This window comes from Crotalus tigris, unplaced genomic scaffold (assembly GCF_016545835.1).
Source record: "Crotalus tigris isolate CLP2741 ecotype Arizona unplaced genomic scaffold, ASM1654583v1 scf7180000018413.2111637, whole genome shotgun sequence".
Lineage (NCBI taxonomy): Eukaryota > Metazoa > Chordata > Lepidosauria > Squamata > Viperidae > Crotalus > Crotalus tigris.
In genome coordinates, this window is record NW_024096990.1 from 40,621 (window position 1) to 46,724 (window position 6,104).

The following is a 6,104-nucleotide window of genomic DNA, read 5'->3' on the forward strand; positions in this document are numbered from 1 at the left end:
CTTCCCACCCCTGCGCGGAGTCTATTCAGCGATTTCCATACAGGCTGAGGTTGTTCTTGACCAGGAGGCAGACACTCGTGTGGTTGAAGCCTTGAAGCGGAGTCTTCTGCAAAATCCACTCGCCATCATCCAACATGGCCAGAAAATATAGGATGTCTCTTAAGTCCCATAAGTAGCCTCCCCACAAGAGACGCAGGTGTGCCTCGGGGATTAATTGCAAGAGCTGCTGAAACTAAATCTCTCCAGCTTTAGCACAAGAGAGGCAGACTCAGAGGGACACAACTGAGCCCTGACCCTGGGAAAAGGATGGCGAACCCAAGACACGTCTATGAACGGGGACATGCCATAACATTTGGGGTGACTGGCCAGTGTTCACCCACACCCGACAACTATTCTCGAAAACACACCCCGTTCTTGTGCAATTTTCAGAAGGGTGTGCAGGCCACATGAGAATGGGTTGGGTTCTCACGTGGCCTCTGGACCCTCCGGAGGTTGCACACAAAGGTCATGCTCTCGTGAGGCTTCTGGAACCTTCAAAACCATGCAGGGCCCTGCTTTCAGGCAGTTTTCAGAGGCTGCAGAGGCTATAGAGGCCATAGGAGAGTGGGATGTGCTCTCGCACGGCCTCTGGACCCTCCGGAAGTTGCACACAAGCGCCATGCTCCAACATGGCATCTGGGACCTTTGAAAATTGTGCAAGAATGGGGCATGTTTTCGTGGAGCTTTGGGAGGGGGCTGCAGAGGCCATGGAAGGGCACTCTTTGAAGCCACTTCAAGAACGAAGGGCTTGTGCAACCCAGAGTAGCCTCGGGGCATGGCAGGTCCTGGCTGGACCGTGAGGTAATTGTGCCATTCGCTAAGGCTCACAGGCCTTGGGGAATGGCGTGAGGTGGCCTTTTCGAGTGGCAGGATGGCCTGGGGCTAAGGTTGAGGCCTGCGCCTCTACTTCAGGCCCAGCCTTGAGGCTGCTACTGAATGCCACTGTTGGCCTAGATCAGGGGTAGGGAATCTTGGCTCTTTTATGACTTGTGGACTTCAACTCCCAGAATCCCTGAGCCAGCATGGCTCAGCATGGAAACCTCTCCCTTTCCCCTCAGCATGGCTGGTTCAGGAATTCTGGGAGTTGAAGTCCACAAGTCATAAAGTTGCCATAGTTCCCACCCTGTCTTGAGGGATGAGGTTAGGACAAGGGTAGGCAACCTTGGCTGTTTTATGACTTGTGGACTTCATCTCCCAGAATTCCTGAGCCAGCCATGCTCATTTGCCCAACCCCCAATTCACATTCCAGTGTCTTTCTAATACTTCACAAGAAAAAAAAATCTTTCATACAGGCACCTCACTAAAAGGCCCTTTAAACCAGTTATAGCTTGGCTAAACCCTCATTCATACACAAGCATCCAGGCAAAATGTCCCAAGGCATTTAACTGCCAGTGACAAAGCTATAAATTGCATCCCTTATGTTGTGCAGTTCCTCCAGGCTACAGAGAAGAGAAGAGAAGAGAAGAGAAGAGAAGAGAAGAGAAGAGAAGAGAAGAGAAGAGAAGAGAAGAGAAGAGAAGAGAAGAGAGAAGAGAAGAGAAGAGATCTCTTGGAGCAACTATCAATTGTCTCTTGAACAATGTCTTCACACGCTCTGCCACTGTGAGAAAGCTGGCCCTCCAGAATGGCCCCACCAAAGACATGTTTCCATCAACGAAGGCCAGCTCCTGATTTCAGATGATAAACTACAGGCCTTTCACCTCCACCTGCTGTTTATTGCCAAAGGGAAACACCCATCCCATATAATCTGGTGAGACAGAGAATGTGGATCGACGGGTCCATCCAGAAAGATTATTCGGTGTCAACCTCAGAAAACTAAAGTCATATCTGTAAGCCAAAGAGCAACATCCAATCAATCTGCTGTGCTTCCTGGAAGGTTGGGGGTGAGGGTGGAAGCATTTAATACTCTCAAGCTGATGAGGAACAGGTGCAGGAAATGTACATGTCTCCCATAAGCTTTTCAAGGCATCCAGTGGTGCCTTAGCAACAGCACTTAGACTTAAACACTGGAAGTTTTTAAGAAAAGACTGCACAGCCATTTGTCCGAAATAGTATAGGGTTTCCTACCTGAGCAGGGGGTTGGACTAGATGATCTCCAAGGTCTCTTCCAACTTTATTATTATTATGGATCATCGCACAGTCAGCCAGATATTCAGACTGGATTTGGCATTTTGTCTACCTATCGAGTCCTTACCCCGGACCTGGGATAGGTAGATGTGGATGTTTGATGGTATTACAGATACTGTTGCAGGATGGAAGCAGTTCCTGGTAAGGCCGCCTTTTGCAATTGACTAATGGCAAATTTGTCAATGCCAATGAAGGTGTTCAAGTGGTGCTCCAGTTGTTTTGGGATTGCACCCAAGGCGCCTATTACTATTGGTACTATATTATTATTGTTGTTGTTGTTGCTGCTGCTGTTGTTGCTGCTGCTGTTATTTACCACTTCATCATGCTTTACAGCACTCTCTGATCAGTTTACAAAGTCAGCATATTGTCCCCAACATCTGGGTCCTCATTTTACCAACCTGATGATCAGGACTTAGGAGACAGTATTAATTGTGAATATGTGCAGATGGCCCCATTCTCTCTGGCCATTTGCAGGCCCATGAATGCAGGGTCATGAAAGGACAGCAGAGGAAACACCCAATATTCTAAATCCACCTGAGGACAGCTGGTGTCTTAGGGGAAACACCCAAACCACCCAACAGTGAACATACGGTGTCTCGGGGGAAACACCCAAAAGGAAAGATACTAGCTACTTCTGCTTTCTTCCTTCTTATCCACAGTGTGCCAGCCTTAAAGGGCGAAGTCTTTATCTTATGTGTGTCAGCTTTGCTGCGTGAATTGCTTATATAATCAAAGTAGGTATGAAAATAAGGTTTTTCTGCTATTTGGGGCTTTTTGTCTCTTTGTAGAGAAGCCCATTCTTTGTTCAGTTGAATAAAAAACATAAAGCTTGAAGGCAACTTCTGGTTTCCTGTATTTTCTAAGCAAAACCTCAGAACCTGCATATCAAACCTTGGAAGGATGGTAGGCTGAGTCAGCCTCAAGCTCCATCAGGATCGAATTCCAGGCTGTGGGCAGAGTTAGCCTGCAGTCCTGCCTTCTAACCACTGTGCCTTAGCTAAAGAATCACCACCATTGTTTCTTGCCTTGTTTCCAAGTCTCTGTCCTTCTTTTTTTAAAAAAAAAATGGAGGTACATGTCCGGAATCAAAATAGGGCTTGTTTCCTAGAAGAAAGAAACAGACCCAACACATTTGGAGACATGCTATATTATATATTTCAGAGCGCCATAACTCAGCAGAAACATCTTGATCGAAGGCGAAATGGACTTGGAAAGTTCCAGAGAAGGTCAGTTTCAAGCTTTAAAAACAAGATTAGCTGCATAAAATATCACATGCATATGAACACTTTCTTTCATTTTTCTTTCAGGTCATTGAATGTACCAGAAAATTAATCACAAGGAAAAGCAAGTTCTCCTAATACTGTAATTATTATTGCATGCTCTACTTATCTATCAGTTCAGCAGGTGATCTATATGCTTCCTTATACCAGTATGTTATCTTTTCTTCTAGAGCTGTAAGAGGGATTTTTCTCTTGCACGATCCCAGTAAGACAGGGGTCTTCAAACGTGGCCCTTTTATGACTTGTGGACTTCAACTACCAGAATTCCTCAGCCAGGCACAAGGAATTCTGGGAGTTGAAGTCCACAAGTCATAAAAGGGCCAAGTTTGAAGACCCCTGCATTAAGATAACCATATTTCTGTAAAACATGTCCCTCTTGAACACAACATTGCAGCCCCAAAGTCCTTGAGGTCCCCAATGGCACATATCTGTAAAGGCAGCATATTTATGTACTACAAAAAACTCTCTGAAGTTCCTCCCTTTTATGACACACATTCACGTCTCATAAGCCATTTTCAAATGATCTGTCTATTATTATTATCTGCATACACACACATTGATGTGCCATCGAGTTGTTGTTGATTCTTAACAACCACTTAGATCAGGGGTCTCCAACCCCTGGTCTGTGGACCGGCACTGGTCCACAGCATGCGAACAAGTGGGCTGCACAAACAAGCAAAGCTCCATCCTCGGGATGTAGGCAGTATTCAAAACCACCACCACCCCTCTGGTCCATGGAAAAACCTTCCTCCATGGCACCGGTCCCCGGTGCCCAAAAGGTTGGGGACCTCTGACTTAGATTGATGTTGTCCCAATCTGGTCCTTCAGATCTTCCAATGGTCCACTCATCACCAACGTAACTGAGTCCATCCACCTTACCACCAGACAGATATTATTATCAAAGTAATTCTTCAAATTTTGCACATTAGCTCTTTGTTTGATTGACTGGTCCTGAAATGCTACCTGATTTCCAAATGGCTCTGGGGGGGCTTCCATAGTTCAAAGCAGAAGAAGCCAATGAAAAACAAAAGGGCCTGTGCAGTTAGGCAAAATCATGCATTACGTTACAAAATAATGAGCCGGGGTGGCGCAGCAGTTAGAGTGCAGTACTGCAGGCCACGTTAGCTGACTGTGTTCAGCAGGTCAGCGGTTCAAATCTCACCGGCTCACGGTTGACTCAGCCTTCCATCCTTCCGGGGTAGGTAAAATGAGGACCCAGATTGTTGGGGGCAATGTATGTATATATATATATATACATTGCTTACTGGTGTACACCGCTTAGAGAGTGCTTGCACTTAAAGCGGTATATAAGTCTATAAATAAATAAATAAAATAAAACCACCAGGGAACCAACCAACTGTCTAACTGTAAGCCTGGTTGTAAAGCCATTTTTCAAAGATTAATGGAACCTTGTGAATTAGGAATCTATCCAATCTTACTGAGCAGGCAGAAACCGCAGGAGACACAAGCCATGGAAGTCTCCATAGTGACAATCAGCACTCTGAACTGCATGCAGAAGCAATTCTTTGGCATAACCTCTTAGGAAAACTGTTGAGATCTGGGCTTCAATATAAATATGTTGTGTCAAACTGGAACTCTTACCATGGCATAGCCAATGAGCTAATAATGCAACAGAACCAACAAAAGGGGGGAAAGGAGGGGAATAATAGTTGGTTGTCTACTCCTTGCAACTCCTCTCATAGACCACAAGAGAGCAGAGATGTTCTACCAAGATTGGCTACCTGCTCCTAATCCATCAACTATGTTCAGGATATTCCTATAACTCTCCATCCTCACACCTGTAGTTGGATGGTATGCAGCCAGATCAACAGTCAGGAACTTTGACTAAATTAATGGGGGAGAGGTTAAATTTGTTCTCTGCACTCAGCTAATGGAATGAAAAAGGATTTGGATAGACCTGGCAGAACTGTTCTATAGTGCCTCAATGAAACAAAAATTGCCAATAAAGGAGAATATTTGTAACTTGGGTTGAAACAAGGAGTCCTTGGTGCTCTCTGAGCTTGGTGCCTTGTAAAGATTACCCCTTTGTTGCCGGGAACAGTCCTTCCTCTTCCCATACTTGCAAACATGGAATTTCTTATGGAACGAGAACCCCATTCAGTTATGGCCGGTCAGTCCTAGAGGAGATCAATCCCAACTGGTCTTTAGAAGGCCAGATCCTGAAGTTGAAACTCAAGTCCTTTGGCCACCTAATGAGAAGGAAGGACTCGCTGGAGAAGGGCCTAATGCTGGGAAAGATGGAGGGCAATAGAAGAAGGGGACGACAGAGAATGAGGGGGCTGGATGGAGTCACTGAAGCAGTAGGTGTGAGCTTAAATGGACTCCAGAAGGTGGTAGAGGACAGGAAGACCTGGAGGAACGTTGTCCATGGGGTCACGATGGGTCGGACATGACTTCACAACTAACAACAACAAGGAACTGCCCTTCTCAAAATAATGGGGATCAAAATTACATGGGATTTCAATTCATTTGTACATGGCTTTCATTAAAATTAATTCATATGATTACTCCCTGGTCATGTGTTTATTAATTTTTTTTCCTTCTGTCAGTGTAAGGAGTATAGCTTGCCACACCCAGGATTTTTGAGGACCACATACAGTTCTTGGTACTCAAGTTACTCATCTTTGGATTCCACAT